Raw genomic sequence first — 16,480 nt, forward strand, 5'->3', positions numbered from 1 at the left:
GGGAGGAGTTCAATCGCCCACTTAGCCACTTGACCAGTTGCATCTCTGTTGTGCAAGATCTCTGACAGTGGAGCATCGCTAACGACTGTAATGGAATGGTCAGAGAAGTAGTGTGCAACCTTCTTCGTGGTCATGTAGATCCCATACACAAGCTTCTGGTAATGGGGATATCTTTGCTTCGAAGGGGTCAAAACTTCAGACACATAATATACTGGGCGCTGAACTCTGAAGGCCTTTCCTTCTTCTTCCCGCTCGACCGTGAGTACTGTACTGACAACTTGTCCCGTGGCTGCAATGTACAGCAGCAGAGGCTCTTTACTGATTGGGGCAGCAAGCACCGGCTGGGTGGAGAGCAGAGCTTTGAGCTATGCAAACGCTGCGTCAGCTTCTGGAGTCCACTCGAACTTGTCAGACTTCTTCATCAGTCGGTAAAGAGGTAACGCCTTTTCACCGAGACGAGAAATGAATCGACTTAGAGTGGCCAAGCAACCTGTAAGTTTCTGGACATCGTGTACACGCACAGGACGCTTCATCCGGAGTATGGTGCCAACTTTCTCGGGATTGGTGTCGATTCCTCGTTCGGAAACGAGAAAACCGAGTAACTTTCCACCTGGAACTCCGAATGTGCACTTTGATGGATTGAGCTTGATATCGTATCCCCTGAGGTTAGCAAAGGTTTCGGCAAGGTCAGTCAGTAGGTCGGAACCTTTCCGTGACTTAACCACAATATCATCCATGTATGCTTCTACGTTCCGACTGATCTGAGTGAGTAAACACTTCTGAATCATCCTCATGAACGTGGCTCCAGCATTCTTGAGGCCGAAGGGCATGGTGACATAACAGAAGCACCCAAATGGGGTGATGAAAGCTGTTTTGATCTCGTCGGGTCCATACAGACGGATCTGATGGTACCCTGAATAAGCATCTAGAAAAGACAAACGCTCACACCCCGCGGTCGAGTCCACTATCTGGTCGATGCGGGGGAGAGGGAAATGATCTTTCGGGCAGGCCTGATTGATGTGTTTAAAGTCAATGCACATGCGAAGTGACTTGTCCTTTTTGGGGACCATGACTACATTGGCGAGCCACTCGGAGTGGTAAATCTCTTGGATGAACTCCGCTGCGAAGAGCCGAGCCACCTCCTCGCCAATAGCTTTCCTCTTCTAGACGGCGGACCGTCGAAGATGTTCTTTCACAGGCTTGAACTTTGGGTCGACTCATAGGCGATGCTCAGCCAGCCCCCTGGGAACTCCAGGCATGTCAGAAGGCTTCCATGCGAAGACGTCCCAGTTCTCACGGAGGAACTGGATGAGCGCTTCTTCCTATTTGGAGTCGAGCGTCGTCGAGATGTGAGTCGGAGCAGCGTCGGGGTCGGTCGGGTGAATGTGAGCTGGCTTGGTTTCACCGGACGACTGAAGAGCGGATTCTGAAGCAGGCTTCTTGGCTCATAGCAATTCACTTGGATCAGCAGTCTTCTGGTACGCTTGTAGCTCAACAACCGCCATCTGAGCGTCAGCAATCTTCGATCCTTTCTGAAAACACTCTTCTGCTTTCTTCTGATTGTCGGTAACGGTGATCACACCTCTGGGGCCGGGTATCTTCAACTTGAGATACACGTAGCATGGTCGGGCCATGAAGCGTGCATAAGCTGGCCGGCCCAGAATAGCATGATAAGCACTTTGGAAGTCCACAACCTCAAATGTCAACTTTTCCCTGCGGTAATTCTTTGAATCACTGAAAACCACGTCGAGAGCAATCTGGCTGAGTGACTCGGCTTTCTTTCCAGGAATGACTCCATGGAAGCTCATGTTGCTGGCACTGAGCCTGGACATCGGAATGCCCATCCCTTTTAATGTTTCAGCATACAATATGTTCAGGCCACTGCCACCATCCATCAGGACTTTGGTCAGTCGAGTGCCTTCGACAACTGGGTCAACCACCAAAGCTTGCCTCCCAGGGGTGGCAATGTGCATAGGGTGATCGGACCGGTCGAATGTGATGGCAGTCTGAGACCACTTCGGATAACTGGGTGTCGCTGGAGCGAGCATATTCACCTCACGGTTAATGACTTTCAGTCGACTTTTGCTTTCGACATCAGCAAAAATCATGAGGGTGGAATTGACTTGGGGGTATCCGTCGTCGCTATCTTCCTTGTCTTCGACTCTGTCCTACTCTTTTTACTTATCTTTGGGCTGTTTGCCCTGAAACTGCTGGATCAGGAGCCGGCACTGTCGAGTGGTATGCTTTGGTTAAATGAAATTACCCTCTTCATCTTTCTTGGTGTGGATGTGACAAGGCAGATCCAAAACATCATTTCCATCTTGATCCTTGACTTTCTTGGGCTTCCAGGGGCCTTTGGGTTTTCCCTTGAAATTTCCCTGGGTTGCGGCCAGGGCCTCCCCAGGGGCGGCTGGCTCGGCCTTCCGCTTCTGCTTCCGACTGGAATTGCCTCCGGTTTCCTGGGCGACTGCTTTCTGATTGCCACTCTAGAGTCGATCTTCATCTTCTCCGTTAGCGTATTTGGTGGCAATTTCCATCATCTGATTCAGGGACATTTCTCCGGTCCGACCGAACTTCAGGTTCAACTCTCTGTTCTTGACGCCTTCTTTAAAGGCGCAAACTGCTTGGTGATCTGGTACGTTCTCAACTGTGTGATGCAAAGTGATCCACCTCTGGATGTAATCCCTCAGAGTTTCACTCGGCTTCTGCACGCAAGACCGCCATTCTGTAAGGCCTGCGGGTCGTTTTCATGTTCCCTCAAAGGTTGTGACAAACACTTGAGAGAGATCCTCCCAAGTGTAGATGCTGCTGGGTGCTAACTGATTCAGCCACGCTCTGGCCGAGCCCTCTAACAGGAGAGGCAAATGCTTCATAGCCACCTCATCATTGCGACCGCCAATCTATACAGCCACTCGGTAATCTTCGAGCCAAGTGTCAGGCTTAGACTCACCGGTGAACTTGCTGACTCCAGTCGCCAACTGAAAGTTGGGAGGAATCACCGCGGCCCTGATGGCTCGACTGAAACACTCTGGCCCTGAAACATGTATTCTGCTGCTATCGGGCGCATCTCTGTTCTGGCCTTCCTGATGAGCCCTGTTCCTGTCAACCAAGCCTTGAACGAGGACAGATCTCGCGTCAAAGCCTGGGTCCCTGGGGTCGACGGGAATCCTCTGCCCAACGCTATGAGGGCGCCTGTCATCTCGATGTCGAGGCGCATATGACCCACTCCTCGGGGGAGGGGTTGGCACTCGACGTCGATCATCACGATCGGATCGGTGATCATACTGCTCATTCCTTCTGTACTGATCATGCCGGTTGCCACGTCCCTCACGCCTCGGGGGCGACCGTGGGCTGTGAGCCGACTGGACTGTATCTGTTGCAATGGATCGACTGTGGATCCTATCCCGCGACTGAGAAACGGCGGAATTCTGGTTTCCCGCCGCCCGGAGCAACGCTCTGATCTGTAACAAGCCCCTGCCAGCCTCCGACTGGGAGGGCTGAATTGATTCTGCTATACGGGCCGCGGCGGCCAAATTCTGAATTGGGGTTCGGTATACCTGCGTCGGCAGGAAGAGCTGGCGTCAACTAGACTCGGGAGCCCGCTGACGCGCTTGCTCGTCGAGTGCTCGCTGGAGATTCTCCAGTCGAGTGTGCTCGGCCAAATTAGCCAAGCGCGCGTCCTCCAAGGCCCGTGCCTCGGGGGACTGACGATAGGAGTGCGGAGTGCGTCCGTGTTCTGGTGGCGAAGCTCCTCTCGCTGTAATGACATGAGAGGTTCGGGGAGATACTCATCGTGGGGATGCGATGGGTCGCCCCCACCCGCGCCTCCATCAGCGCGAGGGAAACCAGGAGGACTATGCGTTCCATCGACCGCCAGGATCTCAGCCGCTGGGTCGCTGCTGTCGCACTCGGACGCGGTCTCCGCGGAGCCAGTCGACAGGTCGAACAGGCCGCAGAGGGATTCGTCGGGCTCAATTGCCGCGACTTGCGGGGCGGCCGATTGGCGAGCCACGGCATGCCTCACCCACCTCTGAAGTCTCGACCGACCGGAGCACTTGCGCCGGTGGGAGACAGAGCGGGGAGACGATACGGGGGCTGACCGATACTGGGTCGACGGCTGCCGCAGGAGGACGCCACGAGCGCATGCGCGGAAATGCGTCGCACCGCGGACGGGGAGCGCGTCGATGTCGAGTGGCGCCTCCTGAAGCCAGGCGGAGTCGTCGGCGATGAACATGAGCGCGCCGAGGCGGATCTCGCGACCCCCACAAAAACTCCGCACGAAACCATGATCAAAGGGATCGGAAAAATCGCAACTTCTCCAATCAGGTGCTAAGATTCCCGCCCCATGGTGGGCGCCAACTGTCGTGGTTCTAACTCTGATAGTGATGTAGGGGGGTATGTATGGAGAGGCTAGATCTCAGCTATTGGGAAGTTGTAAACACACCAAGATGTACGAGTTCAGGCCCTTCGCGGAGGAAGTAACAGCCCTACGTCTCGATGCCTCGAGGCGGTCGACTGGATTACTGGCGTGTGAATAACAGGGGTGCGAACCCTTCATACCGAGGAGGGGGTGGCTTATATAGAGTTCGCCGGCCCCCTCCTGCCCTCAGTAATGCAGGGTTTAAGGTATATTTAAGGTTGGGCGTTACTGATAACGCCCCTAATAAAGTGCTATAATGGTCATAAAGACTACTTGATAGCCGACCGTTCGCCTGCGGAGTGACTTTAGGTCACCTGGCGGTCGAGTGGTTGGCTTCATGGTCAAGTGATAGCTTCTTGGTCGAGTGTCTTGAACCCGTCGAGTGGGATAACTCCTCAGTCGATTGAAAGGTGACTTCTTCTAGGGATGTCCTAGGGTAGGGCTTCTTGGACAGGTCCGTGCCCCTACCCTAGGTACATGGCTTCATCAGGAATCTTTTCACGTACATGTTCATCACCCCTCTTTGTCTTCCTCAGGTGTTAGAGAGTGAGAGTTTTTCCTTGTATCTTCCCCTATCCTTCCTGCTCACTGTTTCTGCCCAGCGGTTGTACCGCTCTCTGGAGCGGTTGTACCGCTGGGTCTTGTCGCTCACCAGCCTTGCTCGAGCGGTTTTACCGCTGCCTCCGGGCGGTGGTACCGCCACCATGCTCTGTAATTGCTGGGGCGGTGGTTCCGTCCATGCACCGCTCAAGTACCGCTCGCGCTTCTGTTTTGATGCGGTTCTTGGGTGGTAGTGGCCCGGTTGGTCCGGTTGTTCCTCGATGACCGGTACCACCGGTGGTCCGAGCGGTTCTTCCGCTCAGAACTTAGCCGCCCAAGAGATCAAGGCCATGCGGTTGTTCCGGCCAGGCACCGCCCAAGTACCGGTCAAGCTCCTGTTTTGATGCGGTGGTTGTGCGGTGGCCAGGCGGTTAGTCCGGTTATTTTTCTTAGCCGGTACTACCATCCGCCTGTCCGGTTGTACCGCTTGGTAGGGTTCTGCAGATACACCGTGAGTCCCGGTTGTACCGGGACGAGGACCGGTTGTACCGCTGTAGTGCAAAAAACGCAGTAACGGTTGGAATTGTGGGTGACTATATAAGTGAGCTTCTCCCACCTACCACTCTCACCTTTGACCTCTCTCACTCCACCATTAATGCACTTCAAGCTCTCTTGCCCGATCTCTCTCTCTAGCCACTCAAACTTGTTGATTTGCTAGGGATTGAAGGAGGAGACCTAGATCTACACTTCCACCAAAGTATATTTGCTTCCCCCATACTTTCTTGTGTGGATTTTGTTACTCTTGGGTGTTTGAGCACCCTAGACGGTTGAGGTCACCTCGTAGCCATATTCCATTATGGTGAAGCTTCATGGTTTCGTTGGGAGCCTCCAATTAAGTTGTGGAGAGAGCCCCAACCTTGTTTGTAAAGGTTCGGTCGCTGCCTTCAAGGGCACCAATAGTGGAATCACGACATCTCGCATTGTGTGAGGGCGTGAGGAGAATACGGTGGCCCTAGTGGCTTCTTGGGGAGCATTGTGCCTCCACACCGCTCCAACGGAGACGTACTTCCTCTCAAAGGGAAGGAACTTCGGCAACACATCCTCGTCTCCACCGTCTGCACTCTTGGTTATCTCGTGCCTTTATTTGAGCAAGCCTATTTGTTTCATATCACTTGCTTGCTTGTGTTCCTATCCTTGTTGCATCATATAGGTTGCTCACCTAGTTGCATATCTAGACAACCTACTTTGATGCAAAGTTTAAGTTGTTAAAGAAAAGCTAAAAATTGTTAGTTGCCTATTCACCCCCCCTCTAGTCAACCATATCGATCCTGTCAGTGGGGATTTACCGATGGTTGGTTTGCTCAACTGCGGCCCCACCTCACAATGAAAATGTTATGACTGGAATAAAGATGCCATATACACCTATACTAATAAAACATTAAGGCCACGAGGCGATGCAGTGCTGGTTATAGGAGACAAGAAGAAGAGATGCATCCATCGACGACGTCCACCTCCTCGACGCAGGGTGTCGGCCCACCGAACGGCGGCTAAGTAGCAGCGGCTTTCATGGCCAGTTCGACGTGCTTCTGAACAATGGCGTCCAAAGATTCCAGCCGCTAGAAGAAGGCCAGCGTCTTTCTGTCCTCGCTGGCCTTGTAGTGGCCTATGTAGACGATTTCCTCCTAGACGTGGATGTGCAGGTCGACGGCGAGGCGCTGCACGGCGAGCGCGGCCTCAAGGTGCACATTCTTCATCGCGACCTCCGGCACCTGCAGGGCCACCAGGGCTTGAAAGAGTTCGTCACCATGGAGGCCGATGAGGGTGGCAGGCAATGAGGAGCCTGGGCGCGTGGGCTGGAGCAGTACGGCAAGGTTTGCAACTGCCATGTTCGGGTTGTGCTTGGCTCTTCACCTCTTCGAGAAGACGAACAATGATGTTACTACTACTGCTTCTACAGTATCGAATCCACTGCTACATGTCCGTCCACCGCGAGCGGGAGGGATAGCTTGTTGTAGTACTATAAGCAAAAGCATGTCCTCGTCTACGAGCCACCGCGCGAATGGGCGACGGAGAAGGCGTGTAGTAGTAAAATCAAGCTTCTCCTCGTTGTACGAGTTGAAGCGACACATCATAGCACTGGCCCCACATGGTTTTCTCTAAACTTGGCTGAAAGACCCACAGTGTACAATACTCCATTTGCTGCAACCTCTAACATTTACCCAACCAAAAAATAAAATATATATTCCTGCCTTGACCAGATGAGAATGCAAACTACAATCACCAGGATGACAGGTAGCGCCAGAAGATTATTTTAATAAAAAAATGCATGGAGCCGACCCTAACGGTTTTAAGCTTACAGGCACGGTACACGCTATCTTAGACTACTCTACATATGAAACCGCCACACGAGCGTCCGGGCTGCGCTTGGCTCTTCGCCTCTTCGGGAAGTCGAACAATGATGGAGTATTACTGTAGTGGAGGAGTACTACAGTATGCTTCTGGCCATCTGACACAGATTAAACTGATGTATGTCCACCGCGTGCAGGAGGGAGAGCGTGTAGCGAATGAAAGCTTCTCCTAGTCCTGCCAGCCACCACGCTCATGGGCGAGGGAGGGATGCATCTTCATTGACTTACTGCTCCTGCCTTTGCATGTATGACAGGTGGGCCCAACAGGTGTGTGGCCCACCTATCATGCAGCCAAAGGCAGGTGCAGTTAAGGCATCGGAGCTCAGTCCGTGAGGGAGAGGGCATTGTAGTAATCAAACTTCTCGTGTTGGTGCCGTGTGCGGCCCGCACATTAAAAAAACCTCATGCCTCCAGCTTAGCCTCCGCGTTTTAAACTTATCAATCTCAAGGCCAAGGAGCAACGTGAAACCTATGATAGAGCCAATCGGATGGTTGAGAACACTACAATTCGTAGCTACAGATGCGTGTGTGAGAGAGGACGAGTGCATGCTTGCACCTCTTCTATTCATGTATAACGTACTGAACTCAGAGTACAAGTGTATGTGGGTGGCATCGACCTAGGGAGCTAGAGATGGTGCGTGCGAGAAGTCCCGTGAGATAGGTGTGTGCGTGGGAAATAGGGAGAGAGATGATATGCGTTGATGTAATGCGTGTGAAAAAAATACTAGTCTATAGCTCACCATGAGGCTATTCCTGTCGAACACCCCAATAACCGTAAAATATGTATCCGGCGGTGCCAGTTATTGCACGTACACAGCAGTAGAAAAAGAAGTACCATGGCATATGCTACACCACGACTGAGAGCACGTGCCCACGTTACGCCATCCGGGAATAGTGTCGCACTTTGAAACTAGAACCGTCAATAAATTTTGAGCTTGCGTCTCGTCACATTCCAAATTACTACCACGCTATATTTAATTGCAAACATGTTCACACCGATCACAACCTAAACGGTTTCCCACTTAGGAGCGTATTAGTACTACTCGGTTATAAATACTACTATGCCAAGATGACTGCACATTCCTCCTCAACTCCTCATCCACAAAAAACAATCAATTCATTCAGCATCGTTCCCTTGTGTCTGCCATGGCCAGCGTGAGTTTTGGGTCGAGAGATTTCCACCTGGGAGAGGCGAGCATGGAAGAGGAAGCACGAGAGATGTCCCGCCTCACCGCGAAAGCAGCTGACATGTCCAGCCGCGCAGCAGTAGCAGCAAAGAGGTCCCGCCACGCCGCCGAAGTAGCACAGAGGTCCTGCCGCGCCATCGATGTAGCAGACTGGTCCGGCCGCGCCGCGGAAGCAGAAGAGATGTCCCACCGCGCCGCCGAAGCAGCACAGAGGTCCCGCCGTGCCGCGGTGGCCTCGAAAAATTTCTTGCGGGTAGGCAAGGACTCTTACAGGCGCATGCATGCGATCGTCCATAACCATATGGATCAGATCTTCGGCTGGGCGAGGTTGCAGGACGAGGCTACCGACGTCGTCCGACAACTAGGGCAATCGATGCAAAGCTCCGGGCCGAGCGCGACCTGCTGAGGGTGAAGATCGTCGGAAGGACGAAGCAGGTGGAGGAGACTGCTGCCTTGTTGCAGAGGATGGGCGTCATCGTCAAGAAACTTATGGACGAGAATGCCATGATCCGCATCGAGCGCTAAAGGCTGGTGGAGGAATCCAAGGATGCTACCAAGCAGCGTATTAAGGACATGAAACTAATGAAAGAGATCATTGCCGCTCGCCGCAAGAACTAGTCTCCGCGACCTGCAGCGCATAAAGAAAGTGGAGATCACCGAGCCAGATCGTTGTATGCATCTTCCTTGTTCTTTTGCCCTTGTGTATTTCGGGCATAGCCGCATGTGGCTTTTTTAATTATCTTCCTAATTATGTAAGACAATTATTATCCACTCTCGTCGTCCTTATATATATTCATCAGTCTTGCTATAAGTCACAGTAGATGCTATATAGGTCCGTCAGATCTTACATCAAGATCTGTGCAAAATTTTCTTTTCAGATTTTCTTTTTTCTCTCTTAAACCTCAATCGAGTGAGACATAGCCACGCCATTAAACAGAGGCTCGGGCACCATTAATGGAGACCTTGGGAGAGAGGTGGAAGGCAGATGGAGGTCAAAGGGCTCTCCTCTTGATAAGCACACGCAGGGGTCTGATCGCACGCCTCTCGTACTCAAATTGCTACCCTGCATGGCGCCTCCTAGCTAATAAAAAAGGGGACGCGTGGCGGCATGTAAATGGTAAATAGAACGCCCACGGTTTCAATAATACTTGTGTTTCCGATTGTAACGTGACAACACTTGTTCCAAAATGACTTTGTTGATTATTAATGTGTGCGCCTTCGCAAATCGACAGCAAAATTACCACAACATGTTTGTGGCCATGTCATGAAACCAAGCCAAGTTTCATGATTTTCATGCGTGTTTTCGATTTACAGGAATTAAAAACCAAGTTTCTCAATGTTTCCAGCCGAGCCATGATGCCCAGATGTTTGAATTTCATTCCCATTTCTTGCATGGGACCTAGAAATTTCCCCGAGGAGACACATGTGATTTTTCAACCAGCTTTGGTGCACTGGAGCATGTGCTTCTATTTCAAATTTGAATTATGCACACAAAGGTGACACGTTCCCTCTCAGAACCACGAGCCTTGTTGAGAGAAGCTCCGGTTTGCAACAAACTTATACCAAAACTTGTTCCTATTCTGCCAATTTTTTTTACCACAACATGGTAGTACCATGACATGACACCATGCCAAGTTTCATGATTTTTAGGCGTGTTTTGGATTTAAAAGAATTTTAAAACCAAGTTTCTCAATGTTGTCGACCGAACCACGATGCCCAGATGTTTGAATTTCATTCCCATTTCCTGCATGGGACCTAGAAATTCACCCGAGGACACACATGTGATTTTTCAACCAACTTTGGTGCATGGGAGCATGTGCTTGTAGTTCAAATTTGAATTATGCACATTAAATGACCAGAAACTCAATTAATGTATGAAAAAAGGCCAAACGAACCCAGAATAATCCAAAAATTTAACAGGGCACTCATGTAGTTCTATGTTGCCTCTATAAAGAAACTCAAGGGGGGCAGCATATATTGTTTCGCACTCAAAGGTGACACATTCCCTCTTAGAACCATGAGCCTTCTTGAGAGAAGCTCCGGTTTGCAAGAAGCTTATACCAAAACTTGTTCCTATTTGGCCAATTCTTTTACCACAGCATGGTAGTACCATGACATGACACAATGCCAAGTTTCATGGTTTTCAGGCGTGTTTTGGATTTACAAGAATTTTAAAACCAAGTTTCTCAATGTTCTCGGCCGAGCCACGATGCCCAGATGTTTGAATTTCATTCCCATTTCTTGCATGGGACCTAGAAATTCACCCGAGGACACACATGTGATTTTTCAACGAACTTTGGTGCACGGGAGCATGTGCTTGTAGTTCAAATTTGAATTATGCACATTAAATGACCAGAAACTCAGTTAATGTATAAAAAAAGGCCAAACGAACCCGAAATAATTCCAAATTTTAACAAGGCACTCATGTAGTTCTATATTGCCTCTGTAAAGAAACTCAAGGGGGGCAGCGTATATCATTTCACACTCAAAGGTGACACGTTCCCTCTCAGAACCACGAGCCTTCTTGAGAGAAGCTCCGGTTTGCAAGAAGCTTATACTAAAACTTGTTCCAAATCGGCCCAATTTTTTACCACAGCATGTTAGTGCCATGACATGATACCATGCCAAGTTTCATGATTTCCAGGCGAGTTTTGGATTTACATGAATTTAAATCCCAAGTTTCTCGATGTTCTCGGGCGAGTCACGACGCCGAGATGTTTGAATTTCATTCCCATTTCTTGCATGGTACCTAGAAATTCACCCAAGGACACACATGTGATTTTTCAACTAACTTTGGTGCATGGGAGCATGTGCTTGTAGTTCAAATTTGAATTATGCACATTAAATGACCAGAAACTCAGTTAATGTATAAAAAAGGCCAAACGAACCCGAAATAATTCCAAATTTTAACAAGGCACTCATGTAGTTCTATATTGCCTCTGTAAAGAAACTCAAGGGGGGCAGCGTATATCATTTCACACTCAAAGGTGACACGTTCCCTCTCAGAACCACGAGCCTTCTTGAGAGAAGCTCCGGTTTGCAAGAAGCTTATACTAAAACTTGTTCCAAATCGGCCCAATTTTTTACCACAGCATGTTAGTGCCATGACATGATACCATGCCAAGTTTCATGATTTCCAGGCGAGTTTTGGATTTACATGAATTTAAATCCCAAGTTTCTCGATGTTCTTGGGCGAGTCACGACGCCGAGATGTTTGAATTTCATTCCTATTTCTTGCATGGGACCTAGAAATTCACCCAAGGGCACACATGTGATTTTTCAACCAACTTTGGTGCACCAGAGCATGTGCTTGCAGTTCAAATTTGGATTATGCACATTAAAAGTCCAAAAACTCAATTAATGTATAAAAAGGCCAAATGAACCCGGAATAATTCCAAAATTTAACACGCAAATATTTAAGAAGGGATGGAGTATATGGGAATTATGCAATGTCATCTTCTTTAGCCAGGCATCATATACGTGAATCATGCGATGCCATCCTGTTTAGCCAGTCATCGTATATGTGAATTGTATCGTGCCATATTTTTTTCATAATGTATTCCATTTGTCAACAATATTTATACATTCATCTACTCTTACTGTGTATCAGCCATTTGAGTCGGTCATGGGAAAATCTGGAGTGAAAACAAGGTCTTCTGAGCAGTTAGTGCTACCTATCGATGCAGATTTCTTGCTGGTTACAGATAGCTCCTCAGAGGAGGATTCAGAGACAGATGACCAGTCATATCCCCCCCCCCCGAGGTGCATGCTCTAACTTGGCAAGGTTATATTGCTCATATCATGCATATGGTGTCTTGCATTGCCATGCCATCTGCTTAGATTAGACATGCTTTGTGCAAATGCCTCCTGTTCGTTTTCTATATCAGATATGTGAATTATGCAATGCCATGTTTTTCAGCCAGTTATCATATATGTGAATTATGCACCGCCATGTAGCTAGGCATCATATATGTGAATTATCTCATGCCATCCCTTTTTTCATTATGTATTCCATTTGTCGACAATCTGTGTATATTGAACTACTCTTCATGTGTATAAGCCATTTGAGCCGGTTATGGAAAAATCAGGAGTGAAAACAAGGTCTTCAGAGCAGGCAATGGTACCTGTTAAAGCATATATCTTGATGGTTACAGGGAGCTCCTCAGAGGAGGATTCAGAGACAGATGACCAGCCCTATATTCCACCTGAGGTGTATGCTCTAAGTTGCAATGTTTATATTTCTCATATCATGCATATGGTGTCTTGCATTGCTTAGTTTAGACATCATATGCACAATATTGAATTCCATCTGCTTAATTTAGAGATCATACATGCGAGTGCTAGCTGCTTAGTATATGAATCAATATGTCAATTATATCATGCCATCCTGTATACTTAGACAACATTTATGTGAATTATTTCATCCCAACCTATTTTGGAAAGACATCATATAGTTTTGCCATGTCATCCTATTTAGATAGTCATCATATGTTGAATTATGTCATTATATCCTGTTAAGTTATCCATCATATATCTGAAACTGTGTCATGCTATCCTATTTAGTTAGGCATCATATATGTGAAATTGTGTCATGCTGTCCTTTTTGGTTAGACAACATATATGTGAATTACCACATATGTCTATCATACAATGTCTGTACGTTCAATTTCTTTTCTTGTTTATCATCCATTTGAATTGGAGGGGGTGATGGTAGTAAGGGAGCAAAACCCGTTCTTCACAAAAGACAGTGCTACCTGTCGATGCAGATAGGACCATGGTTGTACTGGCCCACAAACTAGCCCCACCACACATAATCAAGACTCTTCCAGATTGAACACTTACATCGTTGGGCAGAGAACCAGCTACAACCCATCTAACCCCAACCCCAGCGGATAGTAACCCACTTCTAGTTGACAAAGCACCATGTCCACCACAGAGTACCCCCACATGAGCAGTTTGTAAAGCAAGTGCAGTGCCCAAAGCACGAAGTCCACCACAGCGAGCCCAAACTCCATGTTTAAAGCAGAAGAGCAACTATTCTCAGGTCAGATTCCGTAGCTATGGTCCATACTCCTTTGCTGTTGCATCACTGTATTTACTCATACCAAGCACTTTCTGAAGGATCCAATTGAAACTCCAATGGCACAACAGGTATGTTTTAAACCTATTTCTTTAACTGGTTATTGTTCTAACTTCATGCTCTATGTTGATTTCAGTTTCAGTTGTATAAACAATTATGTTCTCATGTGATGCACATTACAAGTGTTGCCAATGCTGTGTGGTTTCTCACACTTATATTCTGGCTATGCTGCCATGTCTTAAAAATATATGAGTTGAACTATGTATCTATCTTGATTTGGCAACATAAACTAGAATGATATGGACTTTACAGTGACCATAGTACATAGATATATGTTTGTTTCATGTTGTTATCCTGTCCACCTTACTACTGAACCGGTTTACCTAAATGAGTTTGGTATACTACATGCTAAACCTGTGATGTGTCTGCTTGTTTCTCTTGTAGTATGCGAACAAAATATTGGAGAAGAGTACCCCACTATGCAATGGTAGACAAAGTAATGCAGATAAGGTTCAAGATAGTGAGACAATCATGTTGGTCTCGAAGAAAGGTGATAAAAACGATCTTGTAGATAGTGAGAAAACCCCACAGTCTCGCGTTGATGTAGTGTTCGAGTTACTGGCCAGTACCGCTGGCACAAGCTCTTCGACCTCGCTGCCTGAATCACTTCGACTTCTTAAGTCTCAGCCAGAAGCTAAAATGCATCAGTCAGCTGTGCTGCGGCAAGAAGCCGAAGGACTGAGGAATTCCCTGCAGAATTCAGATGCATACCTTCTTGGGCAATAGCAAGCGCTGGATGATTTAAGCGCCAAACAAGAGAAAGTTAATAAGCTTGCAAAACATCTTGTCAGCATTATGGGTACCTAGGATATTTTTTCGTGAGATCTTCTGAAGTGGTTTCAGTTCTGGACTTGTTTTGCTGCAGCGTTTATTTGCACTGGTCGCCAACTTTGACGACCAGTGTATGTGATATGCTACTTTGTTCCCTATATTTTCACTGGTAGTGAACTTTGATGCCCACTGGATGTAATATGTGTAATAAGCGTGATAACCTAGTGTAAGTTGCTTGCTTATTTATTTCCTTGTTGTCTTGTTTATTTGTTTGCTTGTAGTCAGTCCAGTTCTTTTTTCGCGGTTTGCTAGTGGCCGCAATAACCTATTTTTTAAAACTAGGCCACAATAACCATGGGCCACATATTTACTGTAGTTACCATGGGCCTCCTACGGGCTGTAGAAACAATGGGCCTTCTACGGGCCGTAGCATCAATGGGCCTTCTACGGGTCATATGATCGATCGACGCCAACAACGGACCTCAATATGGGCCTTGAACGGGCTATAGTTGGAAACGTCCGTTCATGGGCCGACCATAATGGGCCGTCGTTAATCGGCAGTATTTGATGACGCGGTGAAAATGGCCTAATGGATTAACGGGCCACAAACAGGTCGACTGTAACCACGGGCTAAATTTGGCCCATAATCAGAAAAAGCCAGTAACAGGCCATAAGTAACCGTTTGCTGGAAATGAGCCCAAGAATAAATGGGCCCAGAGAAGGCCGAAAGATAACATGGGCTTGAAAGGTCCCAATGAACTAATAGGCTGTTAATGGGCATAAAGCGATATACTATTCAGTATGGGCCAGTTTGACCACGGGCCTTTAATGGGCCAAGAGTTACAAAGTGCCTCATATGGGCCGAAAGACATCATGGGCCATACATGGGCCAGAAGTTACAACGGGCTGGAATCATATTGGACAGCCCAGATGAAGCTACTGGGCTTAATTCCGATAGGCCGTAACGGGCCTTGAGTTAGCAGGCCATAAATGGGCTATATACGAACATGCCGTTAACAGGCTTCTGTGTGCCGGTCCGTTGCCTTTTGACCAAGTCAAACGGGCTGGCCTTTTCACCGGAATGAGCCTCTGTTGGGTCATGCCACGTGTCCACGTATCATAGGCGCCTCTTGTCCAACGAATGGATGACATCTGTCCCAACGGTGACCCAACACGTGTTTCCTCCGGCCAATGAGAATTTTACACGTGGAAAATCCTCATTGGTCCGGGATGTTAGCGGGTTATCGGATCCAAGATCGACACGATAGCTTAACGGCGACCCGTTACGGTGGATGCCACATGTCGGTCACCCTTAACGAAAGCACTTCCATGACGCGGCATTTATCGTCATGGAAGTGGACACTTCCATGATGATAAATTTGGTAATGTCATGGATCACTTCTATGACAACACAGGTATCACTCTCTTGATTCTGTCATAAAATCATCATCGATGTACATGCATGACAGAAAATGTGACCTACTGTGACAAACACGTACCATCACGGAAGTGTATTTTTTGTAGTAGTCCTGTGCGCACGGGGGTCAAATACCCCATGGACACGGGGGTTCCCTAGCGGCAGCCACTTCCAGATCGAAGTATGGGAGTGGGTGCGGCAAAGGAACCCTAATAACTACCCACTGATACGTCTCCAACGTATCTGTAATTTTTGATTATTCCATGCTATTATATTATCTGTTTTGGATGTTTAATGGGCTTTAATATGCTCTTTTATATTATTTTTTGGACTAACCTATTAACCGGAGGCCCAGTGCCAATTTTTGTTTTTTTTGCCTATTTTAGAGTTTCACAGAAAAGGAATACCAAACGGAGTCCAAATGGAATGAAACCTTCGCGGTGATCTTTCTTGGACCAAAAGCAATCCAGAAGACTTGGAGTCTAAGTCTGGAACTCCATGAGGTGGCCACGAGGCAGGAGGGCGCGCCCCTACCCTCGTGGGCCCCTCGTAGCTCCACCGACGTACTTCTTTCGCCTATATATACTCTTATACCCT

The sequence above is a fragment of the Triticum aestivum genome, chromosome 7A (assembly GCF_018294505.1).
Source record: "Triticum aestivum cultivar Chinese Spring chromosome 7A, IWGSC CS RefSeq v2.1, whole genome shotgun sequence".
NCBI lineage: Eukaryota > Viridiplantae > Streptophyta > Magnoliopsida > Poales > Poaceae > Triticum > Triticum aestivum.